General features: G+C 35.0%; 1 protein-coding gene across 2 annotated transcripts in view; it reads right to left on the bottom strand.

Annotated features, from left to right (window-relative positions):
• The window catches only part of LOC150100092 (scavenger receptor class B member 1-like), a 219,697-nt gene that overhangs the window by 168,912 nt on the left and 34,996 nt on the right, over positions 1 to 15,789 (bottom strand). The gene's annotated exons all lie outside the window — the stretch shown is intronic.

Genomic DNA, 15,789 nt, shown 5'->3' with positions numbered 1-15,789 from the left:
AAGATTGTCTTCTGCTAGATCTTTTCAGCATCAAGGTCACAATTCTAATTATATCTATATATGATATCACTTTTATTTTGTTAGTTGCTTCCCTGACAAAGCTGAAAATAAAAGCATTTTTCTAACTGGTATATTTTCCTTTCTTGGCTTAAAATCAAAGCAAACATAATGCATATTATGTCATCTGGGGTTATGCTGGTTAAATAAGCTCCTGCTTCCTCCCCACCCATCAGGAAACCAGAAAAAATTCAAAGATGAGAAAAAAATAGGCACCATCAGCATAAATATCAACAGAAAAGTAGTGGAACTATCCAAAGAATTAGAAAAGAATCCAGTTAACATAAGAACTGTGTTACCAAGGGATGAAGACTAACATGCAAGATACTACTCAATAACTATATAATGTTATATATATATATCTAATGACTAAAAAAATGAGAATTAATTAAAAGCTTTAATGATAAAAAACACAACTAGTTTTGGCTTTTTACAGCCTTTATCAGGTATCTTTTAGGAAGAGGAAACAATAATAAAAACTGAAGATTCTAAAAAAATAAGAAGCACAGATAAATTGCAGTACATAATTGAAATAAAAAATGTTGTAATAACATTCAAGTTGTTCTATTTTACGTGCCATTGTTTGTTGTATGCGTGGTAGCAGACTCTCGAGAACGCCAGTACTGAATAACAGCAGCATGGCTATCAGGGATGTTATAGCTTAAATTGTTGTTTAAATGTTCAGGATTAAGGATGATCTCCCTGGATTCCTCTATCTTTCTTTCAAATTCATCATGGCAGTGGAAAATGTTTTCAGATCTATCCCAGGAAGTTGAATGACCTTGAAAATCATCATGAGGATTGTTAGAGAAGAGAATGTGGCTGGATAAGGCACTGGCATGTGATCTTTTATAGGAGATGTCTCTTTTATGTTCTTCCATACGAAGTTCAATAGACTTATTAGTTTGACCATAATAAGGAACATTACAGTCACACCATAGTTTATATACACCAGGATATTTCAGATTGTGATGCTTAGGCTTACTTATAAGAGATCGGATTTTTGGAAATGTAGTGAATAACATGCTGATGTTATACTTCTTAAGGACTTTAGCCAATTTTTGGGAGACAGAACTAATGTATGGGATTGAGATGCTACCTTTAAAATTGGTAGTTTCTGTATTGCAGTGCCTAGGAGGATCTATAAGAAATTTCTTAATGGTTTTTTTATAATATCCATTTTGTTCAAAACATGTGAGAGGTGATTAATTTCTTTTTGAAGTTCAACTGGATTGTTTAAAAGAGAGCATGCTCTGTGTCCCAAGGTGGAAATAGTTCCCAGTTTTTGTGGTGGAAAATGATGAGAAAGATTGTGAAGATATCTATTAGTATGCATTGGTTTTCTGTACATAGAGATTCTAAATTTTCCAGAGCAGTGTGAGAGTTTTATATCCAAGAATGGTAGAGTTTTCATGTTCTAGTTCGGCTGTGAATTTTATATTTGGATGTTGGTTATTGAGATGATGAAGAAATTCCATGAGAGAGTTTTTGCCATGACTTCTTATAATAAAAACGTCATCCACATAATGCTTCCAAACTTTTGGTTTACATGAAAAGGACAATATATATCTCTTGTTTCGAAGTCCTCAAGGTAAATATTCGCCAGAATAGGGGATAAAGGGTTCTCCCATCGCCAAGCCCTGGTTCTGTTTATAGATGGTGTCTTGATATCGGAAGTAGCCAGACTGAACGCAATGCTTTAATAAAGCAAACTTTTTTTTTGGATAATTTATCCTTTAGTAAAATTAATACTTCTTCAGTTGGTACAATTGTAAATAATGAAATAATATATAAACTGGCATATAATATCATTCTCGTTGATGGATATATCTTTTATATGTGATACAAAGTCTATGGTGGTGTTGATGAACGATGAAGACTTATTAGAGAAAGACTTGAGGTATTTTGTAAGATGTTTTGATAGCTTGTAGGTTGGAGAGTCAATACCTTCCACAATTTGGTGAAGAGGAATGTTTTTTTTATGTATCTTCGGGACTCCATAAATACGTGGTATAAGTGGATGTAGGGAGCATAGAGAAAGACATACATTGCGAGGAAGTTCACTTGTATTCTGTAGTAAATTGTTAGTACGATTTTGTAGTTCAGGTGTTGGATCTTACTGTAATATTGAATATGTGTCATTTTCAAGTAGTTGAAGCATCTTACTATGGTATTCTTCAGGATTGAGATAACTATGGCATTTCCTTTATCTGCCAGTAAATTTATTATATTTCTGTTCTTTTTTAGATTTCTAATAGCTTGTCGTTCACAGCTGAAGAACTGTTATCTGTTGGAGGTTTTGCATTATTAATAATAAAAATGGATTCAATATGTAGACGTTTAGCCAAACGATTAAGAAGAAGAAGTGAAGTAGCTTTTTCCATTTTAGTAAGAAGAGATTCTTTGAGAATAAATCTTGGTGAAGGAATGAAATTAAGGCCTTTGCCGAGAATATCTTTTTCGGTATCTGTAAGAATATGAGAGGATTTGTTTATTACCACTTTGTCTGGATTGATGCGGGCTTTTGTAATATCACATGTATTTTGTACCTCTCTTAAGATTCTCAAACTTCCTGATAAGAGTAATCTTATTATTATTTTGTATCTGTGTTGCTTGTGTATTACTATTAGAAATAAACTCATTTAAGCTATCATTATCCAGAAACTGTTCAAGCTTTTCAATTAAAGATCTTTTTTCCTTGAACAAAAAAGCCAGAATACTTTTTGTATTCGAAATTCTTTCATGAGTAGGTCTGACTTGACTTTATGATAGATTCTTTTGGCGCATATTGCAGTTATATTTTCTTTAAATGAGATGAAATTCATTCCTCAAATCTTCTTTTCTGTATTGCAGTGCCTAGGAGGATCTATAAGAAATTTCTTAATGATTTTTTTTAATATCCATTTTGTTCAAAACATGTGAGGCTAAACTTCTACGTATTGAATCCATTTTTATTATTAATAATGCAAAACCTCCAACAGATAAAATTTCTTCAGCTGAACGACAAGCTATTAGAAATCTAAAAAAGAACAGAAATATAATCATTTTACCAGCAGATAAAGGAAATGCCACAGTTATCCTCAATTGAGAATCCTCAATTCTCAATATTGAAAATGACACATATTCAATATTAGAGTAAGATCCAACACATGAACTACAAAATCGTACTAACAATTTATTACAGAATACAAGTGAACTTCCTAGCAATGTATGTCTTTCTCTACGCTCTCTACATCCACTTATACCATGTATTTATGGAGACCCGAAGATACATAAAAAAAACATTCCTCTTCACCCAATTGTGGAAGGTATTGACTCTCCAATCTACAAGCTATCAAAACATCTTGCACAATACCTCAAGTCTTTCTCTAATAAGTCTTCATCGTTCATCAACACCACCATAGACTTTGTATCACATATAAAAGATATATCCATCAACGAGAATGATATTTACATGCCAGTTTATATATTATTTCATTATTTACAATTGTACCAACTGAAGAAGTATTAATTTTGCTAAAGGATAAATTATCCAAAAAAAAAGTTTGCTTTATTAAAGCATTGCGTTCAATCTGGCTACTTCCGATATCAAGACACCATCTATAAACAGAACCAGGGCTTGGCGATGGGAGAACCCTTTATCCCCTATTCTGGCGAATATTTACCTTGAGGACTTCGAAACAAGAGATATATATCGTCCTTTTCATTTAAACCAAAAGTTTGGAAGCATTATGTGGATGACGTTTTTATTATAAGAAGTCACGGCAAAAACTCTCTCATGGAATTTCTTCATCATCTCAATAACCAACATCCAAATATAAAATTCACAGCCGAACTAGAACATGAAAACTCTACCATTCCTGGATATAAAACTCTCACGCTGCTCTGGAAAATTTAGAATCTCTATGTACAGAAAACCAATGTATATTAATAGTTATCTTCACAATCTTTCTCATCATTTTCCACCACAAAAACTCGGAACTATTTCCACCTTGGGACACAGAGCATGCTCTCTTTTAAACGATCCAGATGAACTCAAAAAGAAATTAATCACCTCTCACATGTTTTGAACAAAATGGATATTATAAAAAAATACAACATCAGGACGTTATTCACTACACTTCCAAAAATACGATCTCTTATAAGCCATCCTAAGCATCACAATCTGAAATAACCTGGTGTGACTGTAATGTTCCTTATTATGGTCAAACTAATAAGTCTATTGAACTTCGTATGGAAGAACATAAAAGAGACATCTCCTATAAAAGATCACATGCCAGTGCCTTATCCAGCCACATTCTCTTCTCTAACAATCCTCATGATGATTTTCAAGGTCACTCAATTTCCTGGGATAGATCTGAAAACATTTTCCACTGCCACGATGAATTTGAAAGAAAGATAGTGGAATCCAGGGAGATCGTCCTTAATCCTGAACATTTAAACAACAATTTAAGCTATAACATCCCTGATAGCCATACTGCTGTTATTCAGTACTGGCATTCTCGAGAGTCTGCTACCACGCATGCAACAAACAATGGCATGCAAAATAGAACAACTTGAATGTAAATACAACGTTTTTTATTTCAATTATGTATTGCAATTTATCTGTGCTTCTCAGTTTTTTAGAATCTTCAGTTTTTATTATTGTTTCCTCTTCCTAAAAGATAGCTGATGAAGACCAAAACTAGTTGTGTTTTTTTATCATTAAAGCTTTTAATTAATTCTCAGTTTTTTAGTCATTAAATATCTTTCTAAACATATCAAATTAACCGATACAGGGTTTTTCAAAATTCCACGTGCGACCTTTGAGGGGAGGTACAGAACATCAAAACAACCACATTCACAATGGAAAGCATGATGGGGAAAGGTGCTAACAGGGACACAAAGATACAGAAATAACACAAGGGAATAAGTAGGGTAAGAAACTTTATTATGCGTAACTGAACAGTTCAATAGTTGTTGGATACATAATATGATTTCACATCAAGTGCTAAAAGTTATGACCATTAGCAGTGAAGCATGCCTGACCCCGATGACGCATTGATTGCCAAACATTTCCGAAAATACCTGGAGTTTCCCTGAAATTAGCAGTGGTGATTCTTGCCACGAGGTCCATGTCAGAGGCAACAGGTGTTTCTTACACCATGGCTTTAAGGGTCCCCCACAGAAAGTAAGCAATGCTCGATAAATCAGGTGAGCATGGGGACCTTGCGACGGGTCCACCACATCCAATCCATTGTTCCCCAAAGGACCTGTCCACATACTGATGCACAGAAATGTCAAAATGGACTGGAGCACCATTGTGTTGGAACTACATCTGCTGACACACAGTCATTGGAACATTGTTTAGTAAATCCGACAGAACTTCTTCAGAAAGGTCCGATACTTCTGGGAGTCCAGTTGGAGTGATAACAGGTATGGGACAAACAAAGTCAGTGACAATAGATGGCCATACATTAATGGCAAAGCGTTGTTGTGCAGCATGTGATCACATAGCATATGGGTTCTCAGGGCACACACATGACCATTGTGGTGATTGAAGATAAATGAAGCTTCATCCATGAACAAAACACAAGTTAGAAAATCTGGGTCCACAGCACTTTTCTGCAGAACCCGCTGAGCGAATTCCACACATCCAGGATAATCCTCAGCTATTAGTAACTGAACCCATTGCAGATGAAATGGATGCAAGGACTCAGAGTGCAAAACGTGCAATACACTGGATCGAGATACTCTTATAGCAGAGGCATGGCACGTGTGCTTATCTCTGAATTATTGTCCATAGCATGCAACACCTCCTCTTCCATGGCAGGCTTTCGCATCGATCATGGCTGCCCACTATCATGCCTGCGATCCCTGAATGATAAATAGTCACACAAATTCTGATGCAAATGCGCAAACATTTGGTGATGCAGTACACGTTTGTTTGGGTACCTTTTACGATACATTCATACAGCGGGTTGTCCATTACCATCAGCAAACCCGTAAATGAGGTGCATGTCTGCCATCTCAGTGTTTGTAAAAGGACGCATGTTCTTCATACAATGTCAAAAGCTTGAACGAGGAAGCCCGAATTGCTCACCTGGAGCATTGGCGAACAGCGCCACCTACCACTTTCGGTGGAGTTTCCAGTCATGCTTTCCTATGTGAATATGGTTTATTTTGATGCTCTCTACCTCCCCTCAAAGTTTGTATGTGGAATTTTGAACCACCCTATATATATATATATATATATATATAGGGTGTCCCAAAATTCACGCAAGAAGTAATTTTGATAGAAAACACAGGTTTTTAATTAAAAATTGTAATTTCTTATTGATTCATAAAGTATACAGTATAGGGTTATGCATGGAATAGCATATCAGGTAAATGACCTCCACGGCTTTGCTGGCACATACGCACTCTTTTGTCGAAATTTTCGATGACCGTTTTGCATAAATGTGGCTGAATTTCATTGATACAGCACTCAATTTCCTCCTTCAAGGCGTGGGTGGTCGTGGGCTTGTTGGCATAAACCTTAGACTTCAAAAAACCCCAAAGAAAAAAGTCCAACGCCGTTAAGTCACATGATCTGGGTGGCCAATTCTGATCACCAAAACAGGAAATTACATGACCAGGAAATGACTCATGCAGTAATTGAATTGTTTCTTGGGCTGTATGGCATGTGGCACCATCCTGTTGAAACCATCGTCCACATCCATATCTTGCAATGTAGGCACAAAAAACTGGATTATCATGTCGTGATAGCGAGCACCATTAACTGTTATTGCCTTACCAGCTGCATTTTCGAAGAAGAATGGACGATGATGCCTCCAGCCCAAAATCCGCACCAAACAGTGACATGTTGGGGTTGCATTTGTTTCTCAACAATCATCGTGGATTTTCTGAACCCCAAATGCAACAATTTTGTCGATTAACGAAGCCATCAAGATGAAAATGAGCCTCATCGCTGAAGATGATTTTTGTTCGAAAAATAAGCATCCACTTGTTGTTGTTCCATAATCCATTCAACAAACTCTCTTTGCTGTGTGTGGTCAGTAGGGTTCAGTTCTTGAGTCAATTGAACTTTGTAAGCATAAAGATACAAATCTTTCGTGAGAATACACTGTAGAGAGCTTCTCGAAATGCCCAATTCAAGACCACAGTGCCGAATTGATGTTCCTGGACTCTCAGCTACACTCTCTCATGAACTGCTTCGATGTTTTCTGTTGAACGATTTGTTGAAGGACGGCCAGAGTGTATAAGATTACTAATTGATCCAGTTTCCTTGAATTTTTTTAATTAATCTTTTCACAGTTGATGAAGTGAAATCACTATTCCAACCATATTTTGTACGAAAATTGCGAACTGTAGCTGCCAAACCTTCATTATTTTTAAAATATTGCTCAACAATGAAAATGCGTTGTTCTTTTGTGTAGCGCTCCATTTTTAATAACCCTGAACTGTCAGCTGTCACGCTGTCTTTCTTTTCTCGTTGGCAACATTTACCGCAAAAATGGCACTAAATTTAAATCTTGCGTGAATTTTGGGACACCATGTATGTATGTATGTATGTATATATATATATATATATATATATATATATATATATATATATATATTAAGATCCCCCCCCCCTTCTATGCCACGAACTTCATATCCATTCCCATTTGCTGCACATTTGTAACAGTTTTCTATGTGGTATTCCATCAAATGTCTTTGCAAAGTCCAGCAGTATTATGGTATTACCATTTCCTTTATCTAGTTTCACTGTCATATTAAAATATTAATAAATCACTAAGACAAGACCTACCCTTTACAAAGTTGTGCTGCTCACTATAGAATATCACATCCCTATCTACCAAGTGTTGGATTTCACCTTTAACCAACTTGTCCAATACTTCAACAATCAGTCCAAATATATAACTGGTCTGTAGTTTGCTATTTCTGTCTTGGAGCCACTTTTATGTAATGGAACTATCTTATCCTCTTTCTACTTCCTTGAAACCTTGCCAGAGCTGAGACTTAGATTGAATAACTTTATCAGAGGCAATGCCAGTTCTCTTGCACATTCATGCAGCACATGGGCTGACATGTCATCTGTTCCCACTGCTGTATTCAGATTGATATTTTTCAATATGCTGAACACCTCCTGTTTATATACCTCAACTTTGACATTCATCTCTGTCATCATCAACTTTAAAATCTCTACCTGAATGATACACCTTTGCAAAATGATCACTCATCAACTCAATTTCTTTTTCCTCTATCACCTTACTCTCAGCACTGATCAAAGTCATTATTATTACATGACACCTCCAGGGAGTCCACAGACTCATCTAGGGAGGGCATCTACTCTACAGCTGTCTGTCTCCACCACTCAATCCACCAACATCATCTACCATCACTAGTATTTGCACAGACAATCACAAACATCCATGCCCACAGCAGGATTCGAACCCGCAGCCTTTTGGCTGGAGAGTGGATACGCTAACCACTCTGCCAACCAGGCCAGCAATCCTACCATAGTATTTTTCCTCTCACCTGCTACATAACAAAAAAATTCTTTTGGATTTAATTTGGCTTGCTTAGCTAATTTTCACTTAATCTGATTTGGTCTTTCTTACCATACTAGTCACCCTTCTTGCTTGCCCTATGCACTGCTCATGAGTATGCTAATCACCTTTTTCTTTATATCCCCCCCCCATGTTTTTTTTTTTTTTTTTTTTGCAACGCTTGTTTTATATCTCTACTCATCCACTTTATCCCCAGTTGGTTTATCCTCCTGACTTTGGATATGCAGTCTGATAATGCTTCTCTAAAACAATCTGATCACTTCCCATGCACTACCAACTTTTTTTTCTTTGTAGCTTCTCAAGCCATGGCACTGCTCCAAGATACCTCCTAAGTCTGTCATAATTACCAGCTTTATAGTTCAACACAAACCCTCTCTTGGAAGAGAAAGGGTTTAGAAAATTCCCAGAATGAGACTGCATGGTCACTCTCCCCAATTGGAGGCAGAATGTCTACCTTCATCATGGATAAAAAAAAAGACCCAGAGATGAAACAAGATCTAGACAGATTTAATGCAATTAGAAGTACCTTAGAAGTCCAATATAAAATATCCAACAATGCTGAATCCCTGACAAATAAGAAAATAATTTAGAGAAAAAATTGACAAGAAACTAGTAATAATGGTAACTTAATCATGTATTACTATAGTATTTTTTTTTTTTACACCACTTTACCAGTGTACAGAATACTATAGTGATGATGAAAATGATGGCAAAGAATATTTCTCGACTAGTTTTGATTGTTTCTTACAATTTTCATGTAGCAACTGTTAACGAACAATCAGATCAAATATTAAAATGCATGGCAATAAACTTATGGTAAAAATTCCATAGCAGAATTTGAATTCTGTGTGATGGCAGGAGAGAAGATATGCTGTTCACTAGACCAATTTAGGCTTCCTACCTACAGTTAATGAATTCTTAATCATTAGGAAGGAAATGGTGGAATTTGCAGTTTTGGTCCATGATACAGAAGCACATACCCTTAAGCAAATCATACACCTTTATGCAAAATTATGAATTTGAAATATTTCACTGTTGTATTTATATTTCTAGTTGATAACAAATTAGTGGATTGAAGCACAAAAACATATCTCCAAATGGTTAGCAAATGTCAATGTTTAAATTTTTATTTATATTTAGTCATTCTTATTATACTACTACTATGTTCACTGGGCATCTACAGATGCTGTATGGTCACTCCAATGCTCGGTGATGTGCCACACCAGGCCTCACCATGTAGTCCTGTTGTTTGCTTTTCTGGCGGCCTCAACTTGCTGACGATCATCACTCTACACACGCCATCCATCCATCTCATTGATGGTCTACCCCTGCTTCTTTTTCCAGGAACTTTACCTTCTATTACTGCTCTGAGAAGTCCCACTTTCCATCCTTTCTATGTGTTAAAAATATTTTAACTTTCTTCTGTCGATATCCTTAAGGAGCCTTAAAGTTCTACTGATCTTTTCTAACACCCATTAATTTGTACGCCTTTCAGTATATGATATCCTCAACAGCCTTCTGTAACACCACATCTCAAAAGCAAATATCCGTTTCTTATCCGACTTCTTTAGGTTCCAGGTCTCACACCCATAAGTCACTGTTGGAAAAACAACTGCATCCAAAATCCTCAACTTTGTTCCCATGGAGATAGAGCCATCCTTTCAGATTTTCGACAGGTCTCTCTCCGACTGTTGTTTTAGCCATTCCTAACCTTTTACTGACGTCTTCTGAACAGCAATTCTTCACATTAATAATGGATCCCAGGTACTCAAACTTGCTGACTTCCTCAAATCTTTCTCCATTAAGGTACACTTGTTTCTCAAGAGCTTTTCTGTGCAAGGATTGAGTTGAGGTCCTCTGTTATTACTGATCTTGTTAACTTTGTCAAGAATTAGTCCTAGTTTTTCCATGTCATTAAAATTTAATGAATGAATGTAAAGAATTCATGTCAACTATTTCAGTCAACATATAAATAATTATATCAACTGATGTAACAATTGTATTTAGCAATCGAGTGCAGCATATTATTATTTGTTATTGAAATTAATAAGCTCATTCAGCAGTTTCTATACTGTTATGAGCAAAACTACTGAATAAGTTTCATACAATAAACAATTTTTAATATAGACTTTGATACTTGCTTGTTCATATGAAACGATTTAACAAATATCTTATTATGTGATAACTATTACCATTGTATTTCAAAATAATTTAATGCCTCCTTTTTCCTAGTATTTTTCTGTCACTTTAAAGAGGCTTAATGGAACACCAATTTGTGAATTTTAGATGGTATAATTTTGGAGGAGGAGAGGGCATGAAAGTCTCAATACCTATAGCCAAATCAATATGCTATTATAATAATCTTATTGACAATGTTCCAGGTTGGGATAATGATTTAAAGAAAAAACATATTAGTACCTCTCATGCACATCCTCCAAGATTACATAGTCTGCCTACAATTCACTAACCTAGTGATCCAACTTATAAATTACGAAAATATTTGTCCAATTTGCTCTCTACTTCCAAGGGAAAATCTTCAACTTATATTAAGAAATACTTTGGAATTTAAAAACAAAATTTGTAATTATCAAAAGAAAGAGCTATACAGCATCATTTCTGTGATGTGAATTATATAGAAATAGTAGATACTAAAGATCTAACATTATTTCAAAGCTGAATGTATACAGAAACTTTGAAAGTTTGCACTTGATAATGGTTTCACTGGCCTGAGAGCTGTTCTTGCTCTCTTAAGGTTTCTGAAGAGAACCAACCAATTTGAAACAGCTGTCAGATGCACCAATAAAAATAAATGCACTAACAAAAGGCAAATATACGGATGCTTGGGCAGTGTTCGCATCTAAGTAGTGTAAGCTAAGGAAACTCCAATACTGAGGATTGTATTCTCATAAGCTCTCTGTTCAAAAATTTAAAGCTTTCGAAAGGGTAAAGTAACCAAAACAAATTATAAATTCAAAAAGTTTGATAGTAGTAAATAGAAATTCTTGATTAAGTAAATATATGGTATATGTAAAAGAAATGTTAAGCAGTGACACAATATCTGAACTAATCATGACATCAGAAGAGCTCAAATGAAGATTACAGATTTTGTAAAAATAATTAATATTAAAGATCCAACATTATTTCAAAGTTTCTATATACATTCGTTTTCCAATATTCTGGTTACTTTATCTTTCAAGACGAACTATATCAACAAATTGAAAGGACAGTGATGGAAAGTCCCCTTTCTCCAAATCTTACTATTTTATGAAACACTTTGGATGACATTTTCTCAATAATATTCTCCAAGACCTATGCACTGGTAAAGATGATCTTGTTTTTTGGAGTGGTAGTTCTGATTTATAACATTCTGTATCCAAACTAGATGATGCAGTTCATCCCTGAATTCAATTCACTTTAGAAAAAGAAGAAAATAACCAAACAACCTTATTGGATCTACTAATTCTTCATCTACCCTGATAGCAGCCTAAAATTCTCAGTATTTTGGAAGAAAATTCTCACAGGCTGCTAAATTCATGCAGAATCACACCATCCTAGTCAAAATGGGAATGTTAAGACCCCAATACATCATGTCAATTCCCTATGTTCTACAGAGCTTCTTACTTCCTCAGAACTTTTACAGAAAGAACTGCATCATGTTAAGTCTATTTTCTTGTCAAATAGTTCAGTGAAGTCTTCATCAACAAAGAATTCAGCAGTTATAGAATTTCTGCCTCTTCTGCTCTAGAGGAAATCACTTGTGTTTTCCAGAGCTTTGTGTGGAAGGAATATCTGAATGTACTCCAAAATTTTAAAGCTGCTTAATATTTTTGTGGAATTTTGTTCTGTCAGAAAAATTTCACCTTTTTCTCATTTCTAAAGAAAAAGCTTCCACCACTTGGTTTTTGAGGTGTTTACTAGATACCTTACTCATATGGTTTGTCTTATTATGGACAATCTTGAAGAACTATTCAGGCTCTGTTTGATCCTGAACAATTTGAGCCTGCCAAACATGCCATCTCTATTAAACACAAAATCCTCTGAAATGGAGCTAAACTCCTCCATAGAACAGATTTTTTTTTATGGAATATCTTTATAATGAAACTTTACTTTACTGCCTAAACTTAAACAGATCTGATGATCTGCATTTATCTCTCTCTCTCTCATACACTCACAGGTATCAGTGACATACATTCCAGGTGTGCTATGTGCACATCCACAGAATAGAAATTTTACCTACATTATATTTTTGCATTTATTCCTGTTAAAAGACTCGCCTAATTGTTTCCTGGCTTTTGTGTGATTCTTAAAATTGAACGCAATATACTAATGCTTCATGAAGAGGACACTTTGACACATAAAACATTGCATCACATTTGCGTTAATAGCCTGGATGTGCAGCCAAATTGTATGATTGTAGTCGAAGGAGGTAAGCTTTGTCCTTCTCTTCCAAATTTACTATCATATTTACACCTTTGAGTAATTCAAATATGCCAACCAAATATAGTATTCTCCTTCATTGTTTTCTAATATATCTTAAAACAAACTGTTCCCAACTCTATGCAGATTTGGATACCTTTGAGCCTTTGAAAAGACATACAAATGGCTCAAATTCTAAGCATTCAAGGTTTTAAACCTTCTAGAAAGCAAGGCAGGTGTGCACTGAGACAATAGCACCCAGAAATGAGTGGCTGTAATTGGTTATTGTGTCAACCAATCCAACTGAATGTTGTCATTTGTCATGAGTTGCTGTTTTTATTTACCGAGTTTCATCTGTTTTGCATGCATGAAGTGTGACCTGAGGTGTTTAGGATACCAATTAGACAAGTTTTTAATATATAATTTTCTATAAGTAATTTATAACTTTTTTGCCCATATTTAGAAACAGTGCTGACGATCTACTGAATGCCCCGTTTTCTGCCAGAGCTTTTGTTAATTGTATGATTGTAGTCTAAGGAGGTAAGCCTTGTCCTTCTCTTCCAAATTTACTATCATATTTACACCTTTGAGTAATTCAAATATAACAACCAAATATCGTATTCTCCTTCATTATTGTTTTCTAATATATCTTAAAACAAACTGTTCCCAACTCTATGGAGATTTGGTTACAATTAATTGATAAATTAAAGTATTCAAAGTTATCCTACAATTAATTGCATTGGATCAATTAAGATGAGCACTGATGTGCTATGCACTCTTAAAACTTTATAGTACATTTTACATTGATAAAAATGAAATTATATGATAAAATTGAAGTGAATTTTGTAGCGCTGGTTGCATAAGCCAGACAGCAGCATGCCCAACTGAAATGAGCATGCGACACTGATTATATATATATAATCTCCCAATCCATGAAGGGTTCCTGTAAATGGCTAAGCATATTTTTTTCTATTTGTTTATTAACTTTTGTATTTTATTTTTTACCAAGTCCAAAAACCCTGCTTTAGAGACCAAACAAGGAATGCCTTCAAGCCACTTCAAGCCTTCCTCCAATGAGTGGGGCAGTGGTCTCACACCAGGTAATGAAATTAATCTACCACATAATGACCATCACAAACATCTATACACATGAGTGGTATTTGAATCCATAGCCTGTTGGTTGGAGAGTGGATGAACTAACCACTTGACCAAGCCATTATATGAGAAACAGGAATATCCTTAATCTTTCCTATCTGGTATGGGAGATAGGAAAGTAACACACTGAAAAAAGTACTAATCTGTTTAATTTGTGCATGCCCATACGCACACACAAATTTATTTTTATTTAAAAGAATTTTTTTTAATAGGATAGTAGGATAGTGCTGACTATTTGGTTACCTGACTGTGGCTACTATGGTAATGCTTTTTAGAATATTTCTGCTATTTGTACAATATTTTTGTTCTATTTTTGTAGTGAAGATGTTTGTGAAACATAGGCAAAATTTTACAAGTAAAGATCAAGTTTTTCTGAGTGAGTTTTCTATCTTTCGTTATTAATAGTATGTCAACTCATAGTTCTCTATTTGAAAACAAATCATGGTGTTAGCAGTGTCTATTACATACAATTGCTCAGACTCCCTCCAGGTACACATGGCAGAATAGTAGCATACAAGATTTTTTATGAGTTGAATAAGAAGAAATGCTGATTCTCACCCATTATGTCTTAAAACTCTGAAAATACTCATATTGCATGCTGAAAGAATGAAAAAATAAAATAAATTGGGTCATTGATGAATTTATGGCTGCTTCAAAGCTTCTAATAAGCAAAGTGATGATATGGCACCAAGCAATGAAACTCATGCACAACTAGAATTATAAGTGACCAGGACTGGTAGTATGAGTGGATAGCATCCATACTTCCCAACCTACCCTCTGTTTGTTCAAATCCACTAGCACATTTGTGAATGTCTAAGAAGCAGATGATTTTTAACACAACTGTGAGACTGCCACTCTGCTTAGCGGAAGCATCAAGTTCCTGGAAAAAATTCCTCATGACTGGCAACCAGAGCAGCATTTCACGATTGTCATTTAAAAAATGCTATGTGCCAGATAATGCAAATCTGCCACAGAATTTCAAATACTACTTTTTGAATTAAACTTGCCAAGAAATGATATTCTCGTTTAATCCTTTATTTAAGTGTAATCAAGTAATCAAAAAAAATCAAGTGTAATCAAGTAAAATCTATACATGAAGTATCTTCACAACCATGCTACTTACATACAGAGGCTAATGACTTCATATCAATTGCCTTAGTATCCCATAATGAAAAGCACACTTCCTTTCAGAAGTGTATACTGTTATGCATTATTGGAAGTGTCACGACCTAGGCCAGTTTTGACCTTTACTGAAGTCTCATCAGTGGGAGCCAGACCAAGAAGAGATATCAAAATTGAATTAATGCAGAAATGACCCTTCTAAAATAGTAATATACACTTCTCAAAGAACATGTGCTTTACATTATGGGATATTGCAATTGATGTATGGTCATCAGCCTCTACATACAAGCAGACTATTCATGAAGATACTTCATGCAAAGTTTGCTTATACTTGGATAAAAGTTTATGCAAGAATATAATTTCTTGCTTAGTTTAATTTAATTTCTAACCAAGTGGAAAAAAAATTCACATCACTTATTATTTCAATATGAATCATGAACTATAAATTACTGAAATAAATGTAATGCTACAAACAAAATGTGTT

Source organism: Typopeltis vanoorti, chromosome 13 (assembly GCF_054136105.1).
Source record: "Typopeltis vanoorti isolate ZY-2024b chromosome 13, IOZ_Tvanoo_1.0, whole genome shotgun sequence".
NCBI classification, from domain to species: Eukaryota; Metazoa; Arthropoda; class Arachnida; order Uropygi; family Thelyphonidae; genus Typopeltis; species Typopeltis vanoorti.
The sequence above is the reverse complement of the archived record's forward strand: the minus strand, read 5'-3'. Positions and strand labels throughout refer to the sequence as shown.